This window comes from Lissotriton helveticus, chromosome 6 (genome assembly GCF_964261635.1).
Source record: "Lissotriton helveticus chromosome 6, aLisHel1.1, whole genome shotgun sequence".
NCBI lineage: Eukaryota > Metazoa > Chordata > Amphibia > Caudata > Salamandridae > Lissotriton > Lissotriton helveticus.
Genome location: NC_136067.1, coordinates 171,766,718 through 171,782,301, shown reverse-complemented (window position 1 = coordinate 171,782,301; position 15,584 = coordinate 171,766,718). Strand labels below are relative to the sequence as shown.

The 15,584-nt window shown below is 46.1% G+C and overlaps 1 protein-coding gene across 2 annotated transcripts in view; it reads right to left on the bottom strand.

Moving 5' to 3' along the window:
* GATA4 (GATA binding protein 4) overlaps nucleotides 1-9,015 on the bottom strand; it is a 152,380-nt gene extending 143,365 nt beyond the window's left edge. The window contains exon 1 of one of the 2 annotated variants that reach the window (XM_078647575.1): nucleotides 8,596-9,015. The gene's annotated coding sequence lies outside the window, so the exon portion shown is untranslated. Of the gene's footprint in view, nucleotides 1-5,546; nucleotides 5,661-8,595 lie in introns of those variants that run through there. The other variant, XM_078647578.1, reaches the window with a different exon arrangement.
* Between the last annotated feature and the right edge of the window lie 6,569 nt (nucleotides 9,016-15,584).

Sequence of the window (15,584 nt, the reverse complement as noted above, 5' to 3'; positions counted from 1 at the left end):
ATCAAAGTAACACGTGTGTTGCACATTTCAGTAAACAGATGAACGCTGGTGGGGCAAGTAGAAAAGGTGAGGGCGGTGAACTAGAGGTGGGAAGGTACGGGGTGGGCACAAGAGGCGGGTGCCCAGATGAGCGGGTGGTGGAGGCCCAGTGGAGTGGGAATGAACGGGCAGTGAGGGGTCGGTGAGCAGGAAATGACAGACACCGTAGACCGGTGAACGGGCACTGAGTGGATGGAGAATGGGCAGGAGAGTGGTGAATGGGCAGGACTGGAGAGCAGTGAATGGAAAGGAGAGTGGAGAATGAGTAAGAGGGCAGATAATGAAATAGAGCCAATAAGCAGAAATAAGCGTCGGAGTGGAGAATGGGAAGGAAATCTGGGGATGGGCAGGGGGTAGGAGAATGGGCAGTTAGTGGATGGAGTATGGGCGGGGGAGTGGACAGAAGCAGCTGAGTGGAGAACGGGCAGGACAGCAGAGAATGGCAGTAGAGCAGTGATGGGCAGGAGAGTGGATAAGGTGTGGGAAGGTGGTGAATGGGTAGAAAAGCATTGAATGGGCATGAGGGGGGAGGATGGGCAGGAGGGGGATAATGGGCAATAGAGTGGTGATGGGCAGGAGAGCGGTGACTGGGCAGGAGAGTGGTGATAGGAAATCAGTGACTGGGCAGGAGAGCGGTGATGGGCAGGAGATCAGTGACTGGGTAGGAGAGCGGTAATGGGCAGGATATCGGTGACTGGGCAGGAGAGGTGTGAATGGCAGGAGAGGGGTGAATGGGCAGGAGAGGTGTGAATGGGCAGGAGAGGGTTGAATGGGCAGGAGAGGGGTGAATGGCAGGTGAGTGGATAAGGGGTGGGAAGGGGTGAATGAGGAGTTACTGAAATTAGGGCGAAGATAGAAAGAAGTTTGTTGAAGGTGGATCCGGGGTGTGCAGCGCCCTCTGCCAAGAGGGGGCGGCGTGCCGGCGGGGAAGGGAGGGACACCTGGGCCCGAGGAGGCAGCGGGGACTGCAGGTAGGGGAGGGCACTGTGCTGGAGCGGGAGTGGGGGTGTGTGAAGGTCTGCAGAGGGGGCAGGGTTCGAGCAGAGGTGAGAGTGGAGGAGGGGCTGTGAACAGGCTAGAGACCGAGGGCAGGAGGGGGGGGGGGCGAATGAAGCAGAGGGCGGACAGACGGCAGCCGCACCCCACGGCAGGCGAGGGGCAGCCACGGCTGAACGGGGGCCTGGTGCTGCCGGACAGGGGGCAGTAGGGTGACAGAGCCCCCAGGGAGAGCGCAACGCACCCAAGGCACGTGTAAAGCGCACAGACTGCCAAGGCCTCGGCCTCTCGGCGCTGCACCTCGCCTCAAGCCTCTCCACCCTTAATGCTTCGAATCACGAAGCAACAGCTGGACACAGCACTGGGCGAGGCACTGGACGAATGGATACATGAATGGATACATGGATCGATGAATGGACAGCGAGCTTCGCAGGAGGCCGAATCAACGCGAAGAAGGAGGCCACGAGTCATCAATTATACCCACGACCTGTGGAGCTTCAATATAAAGAACGGAAACCGCTTTTTTATCTGGAAAGATGAAGTGAACGAAACCTGGAAGCAAGTGCTTCGAGGCCTATCGTGCAGGGCCAGGGAAACACGAGTGCAAGCCGTGCCCGCAGCCGTCCCTGTGACCTCAGCACAGCCCTGTGTCATGTGCTTGATCACGTGTGTGGTAGTGTGAGGAACTGTGAAGTACACGTTAAGTCTGTCTCACGCACACCCACAGGGTACAAACGGAGCGCCAACTGCCCCTCGGCGGAGGTTTAAGGCACGTGCGCTCACAATACACCGACCCTAGCCAGGGCCAAGCTTCAGAACTATGTTTCATGTTATGAACATTGATACTTTCAAGGAGGGGGCAGCGAGGCACATGCCACGCGGACTGGCATTGCACGGGCAGTTGTGCCCGCTGCTTGCACGTGCATCTGTTGTGACCAGGTGAGGATGCGTTTGCATGTGTAGGCACGTGTGCTGGATGTTCATGCAGTGCACTGTCAAAGTCTGTGCAAGACGATATCTCGGTGATGCTATTAATAGCGCTTCGTGCAGTCCTGCCGTTTCCAAGCGCTTTAAAACAACAGTCATGGCAAATGTGATATGCTGCCGATCCTTAACCAATGATATCTAACTTAACTTATTGGCAACACATCGCGTAATATATACATGTATATATATATGTGTGTGTGTGTGTGTGTATGTATATATATATTCACAGAAAAAAACCATAGGTTTCACACCAGTTATAGTTAGGTGGAAATTTTACTCGCATAAAACCATTGAAATTCCGACGTTATAGTTAGTTGGACTCACTATAACTTGCGCGTGCAATGCACTGCTGATGATGTCACATATTACATCACTCATGACATGGTCAGTGACATCACTCATGACATCACTGATGACATCTCAAATGACATATGGTTTTTTCAGTGAATTTAATAGGTTTTTTAAATGCTAATTCGTAACTATAACTGGTGTGAAACCTATGGTTTTTTCAGTGAATATATATATATATATATATATAACATTTCTATGACAAAATGAAACCCCTCATTTTGTTCCTTTTCAAATTAAATGTATTAAGTGTTACCACTTTATTCCAATCAAGATGACTTCAGGTGTGCCATACTTTTGTCATAAGTAAGACTGTTAGCGTTCTAGTTGTTCTTTAGAACACTCTGGGACATTCTGTCATTGGGCTATAGTTGGGCTACATCTGGCTGATATTTGGGCTACATTTGGGCTCTTTTGTCTCTGGTGGCCATCTTGGGAGACTGCATATCAGAATTTTTTTAATGAAATATAAGAGGATTTGAGAAGTCACTCAAAATGTGCCCTAATTTTTCTTTCTTCAGCACTATCATAATATCTATGGCAAAATGAACCCCCTCATTTTGTTCCTTTGCAAATTAAATGTTTTAAGTGTTAACACTTTATTCCAATCAAGATGACTTCAGGTGTGCCATACTTTTGTCATAAGTAAGACTGTTAGCGATCTAGTTGTTCTTTAGAACACTCTGGGACATTCTGTCATTGGGCTATAGTTGGGCTACATCTGGCTGATATTTGGGCTACATTTGTTTTTTTTTGTCTCTGGTGGCCATCTTTGGGCTACATTGGGCTACATTGGGCTACATTTGGGCTCTAACATATATATAGCCCAATGTAGCCCAATATATATTTTTTCAAAGTTAATTTTCGTAAAAACCACTGGAGCATATATCTTGAGACATAGCAAAGGCACATCGGGGTACCAGTCCCTACAATTTTGCCAAGTTTGGTGGAAATCCATTCAGACGTTTTGGGACCCCCCTTTTATCTCGGCCCCCGCTTGACGGATCCCCCCGAAACTTCCAGGGAAGGAGCGGAGCGCAGCGAGGCAAAGTTAAGGAAAATTACAGGCAGATCCCTCATTCGGCGCCAAAATTATTCCTAATAGAATGTTGCGGATTTCCTATGGAAAACGATCCTAACTATAACTACCTACTGGCGACCGCCAGTAGGTAGTATATATATATATATATATATATATATATATATATATATATATATATATATATATATATATATATATATATGCTGTTCTAAGCTTATAGCGCTTTGAAATGGGACAGAAGCAAAAAAGCACGTGTCCTTCCGTTCAGAAATTGAAAATGAAGATGGCGTTGACAATATGTGTGGGGTCCGGCTCAACAAAGATCACACGTGTGAGGGTTTAGTGTGGGTAGCGCTGTGATATGAACATAATGCATGCGGGGCTCCTATGGAAAATAAAAGCAGTGAACCGCCTTTGAGCGTCAAAACCACGACCTGAAGAAGGCGTGAAGGATGAGTGGGTGACTTAATGAGCCGTTTCTTTTTAATTGTGATGAATGGGGCTGTGCTCGCCCACGTTCACTGCATGTATCATGTCGGGACAGCGCAGGCGCGTGGCTTTTCACTGCAGTTCGCGACAACGAGGCAGTGCCAGGTCAAGGGGTATCGGTTTAACAGGTATATGTTTCTGGGACACACACGGTGGCACTTTATGCAGGGACCACTGTTCCGAAGATTGTGCTTCACAGAGGGCCCGATCACAACAGACCACGCAGGGTATCAGGAAGAAGGGGGGCGGGGGGGGGGTCAGTTTTCAAGATGCACAGTACTATTTTCTATAGAAATAGTTGAGGTAGGTGCTGTGCTGGTTCAACAATTTCACTATTCATCCCATGCAGCGCCTAGAAGCACACTACAGCCTGGAGGTTTCATTAGTTCTACGCCACTAATACAGGATACACATCTAATAAAACATTTCTTGTTGGATGAATTCACACAAAGGTGAGCCATTCCCCTGTGCATTCGGGGCACATTTTCCTTTCAGCCCTCCCACGGAGCAGGGTATATATATTTTCCGGCTCCCAATCGTGTGCTTTTAGACCTAGGTTCCCTTTTATCCATCTGATGGATTGATTGATTGATTGACATTCTATAATCTATAATTCTATAATCTATCATCTATAATTGCACGTGTCTATATTCACGCACTGGCGAGGTGCAGTGTGAGAACGAAGCGGAAATTGCGAAATGTCCCCCTACACCAGGGTCTGCACAGGACTCGGGAGCATCATTTCTCCACAGCAGGGAATCAGGTCTGATACAATATATCGGGTCTGCTTTAAGAGGCTTGACAAAGCATAACTTGGGGGTTACATTATTTTCACGTGAACATTGCAAGAGTCTTTGACATTTTTATTTTTATGAATTCTTATATTTGTGAAGCATTCCCCCGGAGCCTTCGAGAGCAGATTTGACTTTCATCCCTCCCATGATCAGAGTATTTGTAATTCCCACGTACCCATTAATGTGTTTATTACATCGGTTTCTTTTTTATCCATTTTACATTCTACGATATAACTGGGCGCACATCCATTCATCCAAATCTAGCGCTTTGTGCGGCCAGTCGAACGTCGGGTGCCTCCTGTACGGAGTTTCCTTCCTGGTGGTGTATATTGCGGCCAGCCATGTTACTCGAAGACTGCACGTTGCTGTACATAGCGCTTGTAAGAGCGCTTTGCCGAATCACTTTAAACCACCGGCGATAGAATTGAACAATTTATTGTTACTTATTACGTCCACCTTTGGAACACGAAATGCTAAATCAGCCTTGCAGAAAGAGAATACTTAATCGTCGATTTCAGAAAAGCGCGTAGAAACACTTTCACCATAAACGAAACGACAGTCCAGTCGTAACAGTCTTTTCGCAGGGCACCTACTTGCCTGGGGTAGTACATTGCAAAGCAATACTTTGCTCCCTGCCACCTGACCCCGCAGCCTGATCACCCCTATGTCCGAGTGGTGTATTGTCCTAGGAACCGCTTTAACGCGCTATATTAGGCATAGACATACCTGCAGCAACAAACAACTGGCTCGGAAGTATCTGCAGGGGGAATATCCCCATGGCTCCTTTTAGCACGCGACCATCACCTGGTGTCTATAGGCAATGTACACAAAATATCTCATCGCACACTGACCTGTCACCAAGGGCAGGAACACAGCACCCGAGTCGGGATCAGAAGGATGAAAGGCGGCGCGCGATGACATAAGGACACTGTGCTTATTGGTTGACCCATGAAGGATGAAAGGCTGCCCTGAATGAGGATAGATTGGGGGGTTTCGAGCCTGCGGCCGCGAGTGTCTGTCAGGGGGTGACTGAGCCCGTGGACCGCCCTGACTTTAACCCTCTTCCCTGGCAATGTGCACGTGAATAGATAAATGAATGAATACCCATTCGGGCGAATCAGAAGTTGTTCGCGAATGAATCAATGTCAAATGAATGAGCCGATACATTAGAGGCCTTGAGAGAGGGAAACAAGCAGAAGTAACTACACTGTGCGTCCCGCGGCCCAGCGCGGGACTGAAACCACGTATACTGGCGACGTAAAGAGTACACAGTATAAAGCGGGAACATCAGATGCTTACACTATGCCATGCCACCGAGGGGAGAGGTGTGCGCATAGATGCCAATATGTATTTGTTGGGAGCAGGTACAGGCCGGCAGGCCCAGGGCATCTCAAGGGTCCACAGGGTGCCCTAATAAGCCCTTGGACAATTCAGAACCCCGAGTAGAAACGCGTGGTGTTCTCTCCCGTCAGGGTGTCACTGGCTGCAGTGAATGCGCATTGTGCACACACACGTTTTACCTGCAACACAATCAGCCCCCGACCCGGGGGAGCACGAAGTAAACAAGTCTCTTAAAGAAAGCGTTCACCGCCCCACCCCTGGCAAATGCCCCCTCATTTCTTAGCACGGGTGGGCTTTTCGCTCCGTCGGGGCGAGTCTGGCCTTATTAATGAAATACAGCGAGGCAGCCCTCTGCCGCTGTGGGAGGGAGGGGCGCACCTGTGCAAGCAACACCACCTCCGTGTGCCAAACAGACTTAACCCTTATTGTATCCAAACTGCACGAACGAACTACACCAGGGCTGCCCCCACAGCACTTCCTTCCGCTCTTCTGGCATTTCTAAGCGCTACAAAGGGTTCGTTTTGTTAAGATTTACAGACGACCACTACTAGTCCGCTACTGACAGAGGAAACGTCAACGAATAGCGTCTCGGGTCTGTAGGGAGATATATAATACATTATTGTTTTTATTTTAATTAAAAAAAATATTATGTACAATAAAATATTCCTTTAATTTTAATTTTAAAAAGTCTCACGTTTTTCACAGAAGCATACCCGGAGAGGGTCACCACCAATAGCAACTACCTTTCACGAATATTGTAACTTGTATAATGCAATGTGTTTTTAGACAACTACCTTTCACCAATATTGTAACTTGTATAATGCAATGTTTTTTTAGACAACTACCTTTCATGAATCTTGTAATTTGTATAATGTAATGGTTTTTTTATGTCATGGAACTTTTTAGCTGATTTTAACCTGTATTCTTTGCAATGTATATGATTACTTTTGAGTAAAATCTATTTTTAATGTGTATAATATTTAATAAAATCAACAGATATACCTTGGTATAATAAGCAAACACTTTGTGTTTTTTTCTGATCCATTTAGATTATAAAGTGGTTTATTTAACAGTATGGCACGAATATCCTTTTTTTTTGTTAGTTTGAGAAGTGCTCTCTGTACTCAGGGACTTTGTATTTTTTCACCATCAATAGCAGCAGGATACAAACGGTGCCCTCGGCGTGCCCAGCAGGCAGCGGCGCAGCCCTCTGCGGGGCTCGAGGGCGGTGGGCGCTGCTTTTCTAATATCTCACATTCTAGTGATAGGCCGTGGTTAAAGGCAAAGAACGAAGACAAGGGAAAGTAGGTCAGACGGAAAGGCGAAAAGGCAGAAATGCGCTCGGGAAAAATGAAAGAATAAACTTGCAATGGAGAAAAGTGAATATTAAAGTAAAAATAATTATTATATTGCTACTAATATTACTAATAATAATACAACTCAATAATAATAAAAAAACAATAATAATAATAATAATGCATCAAAGGAAACGAGAGAAAGAATGAAAGGAAGAAAAAAAAAGAAACTGGTAAAACGAAAAGAACAATCAAAGAAATAAATATGAAATATAAACTAAAAAAAAAATTAAAATAAAGAAACCGAAGGAGATCAAAGGAAAAAAACTGAGAAATCAGAAAGGTACAAGCAAGATATAATTGAGTAGTGAAAGGAAACGAGAAAACGAGACGAAGAAACTAAAAAAAAACACGAGGCCAGAAAAAAATAAGATATAAACAAAATATATGGCAAATAGACGAAGGAACGTAGAAAACAAATAGGAAAGCAAAGAGACGGAAGACAAGAAAAAAATAGTCAACAGGAACGGAAGGAAATTGAAACAAGAAAGAAAGAAAACAGATCGAATGAAAGAAAGAAACCAGAACTGGAACAAACGGACCAGTGAGGGGGAAACGCGAAATAAAAAAAATGCACATTTAGAAATAAACTAAACAAACCATTTGTCCAATCTCCCATTCACAATACTTGCTTTCAAGTGTTTAAAAATACGCCAATGCAGGCCCTGTCTGCGTTCGTGTAGCATTTCTCGAAGTGTGTTTAAGATTATATATCCTTAAAGTTAAAGGTGTCAGTACGGAGCAGAATTGTAAATACAGCGTGATGGAAGCAGTGAACCCCGCAGCCCATAACCCCCTGTAGTCGGCAGCGCGAGGACGGGGAGAGGCCATGTGTACTGCAGGGGCAATACGGGGCACTTTACCATCTGAAATGAAACCGAATATATGGGGTGTGTGAGGACATGTAGAATGTATGTCTCTGTGTGTACTTGATTTGCATCAGAATCAAATGTGAATGCAAGTTAAACTTTGCTGTTAAAGGTCTGACTCCAGGGTAAGATAATATGTAAAAAAAAAAAAGAAAAGCATATCGTGAGCCTGGTGTGTAAGTTAAGTTTAACCCACGCAACACACCCAGCGGAGCTACCCACTCAGACACACGGACCTCCAGTCTCTTGAGGTTAGTTCTGTAATGTAGCCCCCACCACCACCCCACCCCCCCGCACAAATAAATGTACACAGAAACCCTGTATGAAATCTGTACCTCCGGCGTCTTCTGTGCTGTGCACCCGGCGCTGTCCGATCACAGACTGTTCAGCGTCCAATGGATGCAATTAAAGCGCCAACTCGTGACAAACACGGGCGAGGTGCTGGCGAGCAGTGACCGGCAGAGGCACAGAACCGAAAACTAACCGAAGACACCTAGCGGGAGCCAGAGGCGGCAGCCACCACCAGGTCGTTTATGGAAACAAATATACCAACGTAGTTTTTTACAAGATGCACGTCATAAAATGAAATAAACTCATTTAACGTCATAATGCACGTGTTTTTTCCTTCACATTTTCGGTTATTCTGAGCTGGCGGGAGTGAGCCATAACAATATATACAGCTTAAAATAACAGGAAACATACATGCACTGTAAATCAATTGCACACACACTGGCTCTCTCACCAAGTTAGTTTTCAGTAATTTCGGTGCAGGTCTTAAGCGGTTTAAGCGTTTATAATGGCTGATTTACAGAAGCATTCATGCGTATACAAATGAGTACCACAGGAGTACTCTTTACATACTCATATATGACAGCGAATACTCCACCACTCCAAAAAGTCTTTGAATGTTTTTAATAACTCCCCTTTACCAGGCCGGTCTGCCCGTTTCTGTTTTATTCAAGCACAGAGAGCCTATTCAGCCATAGGCGGGTTTGGTATTTGTCCCGTAGCAAGATGGCGGCACCCGGTCTGAACACACAGTACTCTTTAGGAGTAGTGTTGGTGGAGGGTGCAGTACAGTTATACAAGCACAGGGAGCCTATTGTCAGCCATAGGCAGGTTTGGTATTTGTCCGTAGCAAGATGGCGCCATCCAGTCTGAACTCACAGTACCCTTTAGGAGTAGTGTTGGTGGAGGGTGCAGTGCAGTTATACAAGCACAGGGAGCCTATTGTCAGTCATGGGCGGGTTTGGTATTTGTCCGTAGCAAGATGGCGGCACCCGGTCTGAACACACAGTACTCTTTAGGAGTAGTGTTGGTGGAGGGTGCAGTGCAGTTATACAAGCACAGGGAGCCTATTTTCAGTCATGGGCGGGTTTGGTATTTGTCCTGTAGCAAGATGGCGGCACCCAGTCTGAACTCACAGTACTCTTTAGGAGTAGTGTTGGTGGAGGGTGCAGTACAGTTATACAAGCACAGGGAGCCTATTGTCAGCCATAGGCAGGTTTGGTATTTGTCCGTAGCAAGATGGCGCCATCCAGTCTGAACTCACAGTACCCTTTAGGAGTAGTGTTGGTGGAGGGTGCAGTGCAGTTATACAAGCACAGGGAGCCTATTGTCAGTCATGGGCGGGTTTGGTATTTGTCCGTAGCAAGATGGCGGCACCCAGTCTGAACTCACAGTACTCTTTAGGAGTAGTGTTGGTGGAGGATGCAGTACAGTTATACAAGCACAGGGAGCCTATTGTCAGCCATAGGCGGGTTTGGTATTTGTCCGTAGCAAGATGGCGCCATCCAGTCTGAACTCACAGTACTCTTTAGGAGTAGTGTTGGTGGAGGGTGCAGTACAGTTATACAAGCACAGGGAGCCTATTGTCAGTCATAGGCAGGTTTGGTATTTGTCCGTAGCAAGATGGCGCCATCCAGTCTGAACTCACAGTACTCTTTAGGAGTAGTGTTGGTGGAGGGTGCAGTGCAGTTATACAAGCACAGGGAGCCTATTGTCAGTCATGGGCGGGTTTGGTATTTGTCCCGTAGCAAGATGGCGGCACCCAGTCTGAACTCACAGTACTCTTTAGGAGTAGTGTTGGTGGAGGATGCAGTACAGTTATACAAGCACAGGGAGCCTATTGTCAGCAATAGGCGGGTTTGGTATTTGTCCGTAGCAAGATGGCGCCATCCAGTCTGAACTCACAGTACTCTTTAGGAGTAGTGTTGGTGGAGGGTGCAGTACAGTTATACAAGCACAGGGAGCCTATTGTCAGTCATAGGCTGCTTTGGTATTTGATCTCATAGCAAGATGGCGGCCCCCAGTCTGCACTCACAGTACTCTCTAGAGTAGTTTTTGTGGAGGGTATTAGTATTAGTATTAGTGTTGACCTATTTAAAGGTCTCTTTGAGATTGGAAGAGGCTGTTCGCTCTGTAGTTCAGCGGCGAGGCCTATACCTTTTCTAAATTATTTCTTCAGGACTGTGGAAAGGCAAGAGGACTTGCAGCAACCTTGCAGCGCCAAGAGGCGACAATCGTATGAGCGCTATACAAAGAAATCGATCAGGTGTGGATGGTTATCAGTGTATAATCATGAAGAACTGGCTTATAGTTCAAGCCTGTAGTTTGTGTTTGGAAGCGCCTCCATATAGAGCTCCCTTCCAAAAGAAGAAGTTTGCTGCTTTAACTGCAAAATATGCCCCAGAGGTTGAGAACCCTTCTCCTGGACAGGAGTTGGACGGTGACTGTCCTTGACAGAACAGCGGAAGTCACCAGAGTGTGCCTGACACTCTGCCAGTTTCTAGAGGTGAGAGGAACTCACACCTTTGTAACAGTTGATACAGGGGATACTCGCTTTGCACCCCCTGATCGACTTTATCATTTAGACATTCAGATCGAAGGTGATATTAAATGCACCATTATGCTATTTTACGGGCTAATTTGACTTATTCTTATGACATTTTACTGGCGGAGGTCGATTGGCCTCCTGCCTTGGTTCTCGCTTGTAGTGGAGAAGTGTGGCTCAATGGTTAGAGCGGTAGACCCTGATGCAGAAGTCTGGCCCGGGACCAGGGTTCAATTCCCTGCCTCGGCGGGTCTTGGGCTAAAAAATTCCACGGCCTGATAATTCTCGCCTCGGTGCCTATTCCAATCATGGAGTCCCACTCTGCAACTCTGGGCAATAGCTTGCTTAATCTCCACAACGGCCCCCACACCGCTAAGGATACCTGGCCTCCACCTTAGGGGTGCCCAGGAGTGGACACCTCACAGGGAAAGCCAGGATGGGTTCCACAGCGGTATTCGTACAAGCACCTATACAAGTATCAATTTACAGTTTTTTTACTCATGGAGAAGATGTAATCCTCCCTTCTTTTTCGCAACTTGTCCCCGATGAAACAAAATATGCTTATGCTTCTGAGTGGGCCCTTGCTTTGGCCCCTGCCTTATACCGCAACCAGGCTGGTTGGGATAAGGATTCTGCGGGGGCGGGCATGGGAAGGGGCTGAAGCTGGGCTTCTTTTCATGTGTGCATGCAAGCTATTCCAATGTTGAAATTTAAAATCCGATTCTCTCATTTATTGATTGATTTCACCCCTACCCTATTTTCAGGCCCGGCTCTATCCTTGACACTGCACCTGCATAAACATTGGTAAAGAATCTAAATTAGGGTATTGTAGGCTATGTATACATATGGAGTCAGCGCAAAAGAACAGCTGGCGTCTGCTCAAGGTTTTTCAGACAATGGTAAAGCCTCAAGTAAAGTTTACCCAGATAGCATATCTTGTTGTGCAGCCTTAGGATGCGACTATTGCACAAGGCACCAAGGATGTCAATTCTTACCGTTACCTCATTTGTATGTTTTTCCCAAAGCCCTATTTACCTCTGGGCATCACTTGGTTGTGATATTTTGCTATAAAAACTGGTGTAACCATCAATCAGGGTGCTTCCTCCTTGAGTATATCTAAGGTCTTTACAGAATGAGGCCCCATTCATGAATGCTAATAAATGATTTTTAGTTTGTACTTCACTCCAGTGTCGATTCCTCCTTACTTGTTAAAAAAAACGTGGACGAAGGGTGATCCTGCACCAGTGGGTTTTAAATAATCCGCTTCCACAAATTGGCGCCCAACGTAGGGCCCCATCGAAGGCTTGCGTTCGGACCGGGGTAGGAGATCGTGTCAGTAAGACGAACTTTACTGAGGAGTGCACCACCTCAAGAGACTAGTTCTCGTGTCCAAGGTGATTTTCAGCTCTCCGACTCTGATTGATCTTCCCGGCGGCTGCTAAACTCGATTGGGGCCCTCAGACGGTCATTCTTTTGGAACAGGGAGGATCGACAGGTGGGAGTTGAAGACTATGAATAAGGTAGATTTGTATTGAACCAGTTCTTTTGGTTATTTGGAATTTGTCTGAAACTTGTTTGGCATTAGTTTGGAATCTATTTGGAATTTGTTTGCACCCCCTGATCGACTTTATCATTTAGACATGCAGATCGAAGGTGATATTAAATGCACAATTTTGCTATTTTACAGGCTAATTTGACTTATTCTTATGACATTTTACTGGTGGAGGTCAATTGGCCTCCTGCCTTTGTTCTCGCTTGTTCTCATGGAGAAGATGTACTCCTCCCTTCTTTTTCACAACTTTTCCCTGATGAAACGAAATATGTTTATGCTTCTGAGTGGGCCCCTGCTTTGGACCCTGCCTTATACCCCAACCAGGCTGGTTGGGATAAGGATTCTGCGCTACATGTTATTGCAATATTGAAATTTAAAATCTGAATCTCTCGTTTCTTGATTGACCTATGCTCCATCCATTATCACTCCTGCCTTATTTTCAGCCCGGGCTTTCTACTTGACACCGCACCTGCATAAACATTGGTAAAGAATCTAGAATAGGGTATTGTAGGCTATGTATACTTACTTGCAGAGTCAGCGCAAAAGAACAGCGGGCAACTGCTCAGGGTTTTTCAGACAATGGTAAAGCCTCAAGTAAAGTTTACCCAGATAGTATATCTTGTTTGCAGCCTTAGGATGCGACGATTGCACAAGGCAACAAGGCTGTCGATTCTTACCGTTACCTCATTTGTGTGTTTTTCCCAAAGCCCTATTTACCTCTGGGTATCATTTGTTTGTGATCTTTTGCTATAAAAACCTATGTAATCATCATTCAGGGTGCTTCCTCCTTGAGTATCTCTATGGTGCTTACCGGATGAGGCCCCATTCATGCTAATAAATGATCTTTGGTTTGTACTTCACTCCAGTGTCGATTCCTCCTTACATGTTAAAGAACCCATGGACGAAGGGTGACCCTGCACCAGTGGGTTTTAAATAATCCGCTTCCACACCAATACATTCCACCCCTAAGGCTCAAACCTTAATATCCGATTAAACTTGATGCTAAAGCCTCTGCTAAAGACATCCTTACTCAGCTGGAATATCAGGGTATAATAATTGAGCTCTATGTCTCCCCCATTTATAGTCTTGAAACCTGAAAGCTCTTATCGCATCGTGTTAGATTACAGACATTTGAATAGTTATACATGCACTTTTGTGGTGCAGAACACACATTGTATGGCCCTGATTAATAATATCATCTGTAAATAATTTAAAACTACACTTGATATTTCTAACGTTTTTTCAGTCACAACCTGGCCCATGAGAGCCGTGATTGGTCTGTGTTTATTGCCCTCGGTTCCCAGAGGTGATATGCCCGTTTACCCATGGGGTATAAGAATAGCCACAGGGTCATTTAGGAGAGTGGATCGCAATTATACGTGATTTGCTGAACTTGGTTACAAGTTTGCAAAGTCACACATTGCTTTTCTTTTTATGCTTTTTCTTGGTTACGAATTAAGCAATGAGGGTAGGGGTTTGGCTCCCTGTTTTTTGAGAAATATGCACAACTGCAACCCCCTTCTACCCTCAAGAAATTGCAATCTCTGCTAGTTTCTTTACATTTCGGCAGAACTTACATTCCTGATTATCCTCAGCGCATTATACCTCTTTATGCTTTGATGCAGCCAACTTTTTCTGCTTCCTCCTTGCTCCGGAAAATACTGCTGTCTTACTTGATTTGCAGTCTGGTCTACTTGCTACGCAGTTCTTACAAACCAGGCTTAATACCACACATTTGGCCATCCAGATAGTCAGGTGAAATTGGTTTTACTTATGTAACACTTAATGAAGGTGACACTGTTCTCATTGCCTATAAATCGCATCTGTATACTCCTGCGGAAATGCGTTTTTCTACTACTGAAAAGTATGAACTGCGGTGAAGATGGCCATCGTTAAAAAACAGCCTCTCACACAACGTAAAGGCATCTTTGTGGTTTCACCTGTGCCTGCCTTAGAGGCGGTAACAAAGGCTAGCGTTCCTAATGCTAAAGCACTTCACCCCTGTTGGATTCAATGGGCTACTTCTTTAACATCTGTTGATGTTACCTTTGTTTTTTACCCTTCATTACAAACACAAGAGTTTCTTCAATATGAACATGCCCATCCTCTGTCTTCTTCGCCTCTTCCTTTTTATCAGTATAAATGTATCATTTACACTGATGGTTCGGCACACCCGGCCATCGGTTCAGAGCAGACCTATCCTGCCGCTTGAGCTATTGTTGTAGGTACTATGATTGATGGAGTTATCCACTCCACTTTGATTCATACTCACTTCCTTGGTGACTATACAGCACAGTTGGCAGAGTTAAGAGCTTTGCTTTTGGCTCTCGGGCATTCTGATCCTGAGTCACTCACCCTCGTGGTGTGTGATTCTTTTTATTGTGTACAATTGTTTAATGACAATTAGCATTTTTGGAAACAAAATGACTTTTGCAATTCTAAAGGTAGCGCAATAAAGCGTAAAATGCTTTGGGTTAAGGTTGCTGGTCTTGGGGGGCGTGGTCTGCAGCCAAGAGGAATGGCCGCGTTTTGATCCGGCTCTTCGGCCCTCGCCTGCAATATCCGTTCTAAGCTCCGTCCCATGGCTCACTGACCCCGCACTATTGGGGGTCGGATCCGCTGCTGACCTGTGGCCGAACGCCCCGCTCCCGACCGCCCTGCCTGGCTGCTGTGGACACATCTCCCGACCGGTAGCCCTCACTGCTGCTCCCTCAAGATGGCGGCCGTGATTGTGGACCTCCGAGGGCTCCGCTGCTGAGGCCGCTGCCGGCTCCCGTGGCGGCTACGATGGAGCCTCTGCAGCGTCGGAGCTGCCTGTGACTGCTGCCCGCCGCCGAGGTGAGCCCCGCCCGTCTTGAAGAACCGGGTTATTTAAGACCCGGCTGCCAGAGGCACGCCCAAAGTCTTCGGGTATCACCTGTCTTAGAATACAGAGACAC